We start from the raw sequence: 2,080 nt of genomic DNA on the forward strand, positions 1-2,080 counted from the left end.
AACACAAGTGTGACAAGGCTGACCCTTTTGAATTACAGGCACAACAGAAACAGGAAGTAAGAGTGAGAGAAAGTTGTGGTGAAAGAGTACAGCAGGGTTCGTCACCATCCCCTGCCGGAGTCCCGTGGAGCTTTAGGTGTTTTCGCTCAATAAACACTCACAACGCCCAGTCTGGGAATCGAAACCGCGAGTCCGCTGCCCTAACCACTGGGCCATCGCACCTCCACGGAGAGTATATTAAATAACATACAAGACACATTCTTGGCTTCCAACACCGCTTATAAAAATTTTTAAAGTCTTGTAAAGTCTAAAATATTCTTTTGTAGTCTTACACCATCTTATAAATATATATTTTGCAATAAAATACTTACTGTGGAGAGACTTTTTGAACACCGTGTATACAATGTAAAAGTTCCATATTACAAAGAAGTTGGTGAAACATTAAATAGATAGGATGCAACAAAAGGGATGCATTTGAAATGTTAAAGTGCACGTTTACTTTCATATTTTTGCTATGATTCAGAAGAGTCTATGTGTAGTGAAGGTACGTGAAACTATGTTTTCATCGAAGCATTATAGCCACTTATGGAAGACAGATACCAATGCCTGTGGAACATTAATACGATTAATGAAATATGAATAATGATTACGTTTGGCAAGTATCGGTAAAGAAAGAAATTTTATTACGATTTTTTGTGTTATATTTTAAATGTGGTTTTGTGTTTATTATTCATTTGTTTTCAATCTATTGTAAATTTTAAAGATAAATTCAGAAAGAATATATGAAAATACAGCAACAATTTTATGGCAAAATATAAACAATTAAAAGACAAAACAGGAACCATGTTTTGAAATTTATCAATGCGCCGTTAGCCATAATAGTTTCTGCATGTACGTATAAACACACACACATACACACACACATATATATATACATATATATATTTGTAAATATATATTTTGATGTATACACACATAAACATTCATACATATATACACATACGTATGTACGTGTGTGTGTGTGTGTGTGTGTGTGTGTGTGTGTGTGTACCGATATTTCTCGTAAAACGGGGGAGATAACCCATTTTTTAAATGAGAGTGAAGTAGCCAAAAAGTACCGTCCCGGGTTCAGTCCCACTGAGTGACATCTTGGATATGTATGTGTCTTCTACTATAGCCTCGGGTTGATCAAAGCCGTGTGAGTGGATCCGGTAGACGGAAACTGAAAGAAACTCGTCGTTGCTTTACAAGAAACAAGACCTACATTTGCCTGTCTCCTGTAATAGCTCTTTCTCCAGCGTTCACCACTTTACCTCGTTATGGCTTAACAGCCCTTACCGTTTGTTTTCACTGTTTTGTTCTTACTGTCCTGTTTTTATTACCAATTTTGACCCTCCGCAAAATCCCAAATTTTATTTAATTTGCTTTGCGGGAACAACTGTTTTAACAAAGTCGCGTCTTGTCCCTACGTTTGAAACGCGGAGTAGATAAAACAAGGGACAACTAATGAAGGGATTGTTCTTTATGTTGCCTTCTTGTTTCTCTATTTGTTTCTTTCGTTGTTCGGAAGAAAAGTTCGTTTCCCATGTTTTTGTTTCTTGATGTTCCCGTTTTTCATTTTGTTCACGTTTTTTATATATAATTTAAAAACTAAATGCGCCCTTTTTAAAGCCTAGTCAGGTTCATGGGCCCGGTTTCCCGGTTTCAATGGCGTATGATTTCCCCAGTTGGACGGGACGCCAGTCCATCGCAGCGTTGCTCATTTTTGTCAGCTGAGTGGACTGGAGCAACGTGAGATGAAGGGTTTTGCTCAAGAACACAACGCGCCGCCCGGTCCAGGAAACGAAACAGCAATCTTACTACCATGGTGCTGACGCCCTAACCACTAAACCACGCGCCTCCACACACACAGATATATATATTATTTATATTATTTTATATATATATATGTCCCACTGCGTGGCACCTTGGGCAAGTGTCTTCCACTATAGCCTCGGGCCGACCAAAGCCTTGTGAGTGGATTTGGTAGATGGAAACTGAAAGAAGCCCATCGTATATATGTATATATATATATATATAT

This window comes from Octopus bimaculoides, chromosome 20 (genome assembly GCF_001194135.2).
Source record: "Octopus bimaculoides isolate UCB-OBI-ISO-001 chromosome 20, ASM119413v2, whole genome shotgun sequence".
NCBI classification, from domain to species: domain Eukaryota; kingdom Metazoa; phylum Mollusca; class Cephalopoda; order Octopoda; family Octopodidae; genus Octopus; species Octopus bimaculoides.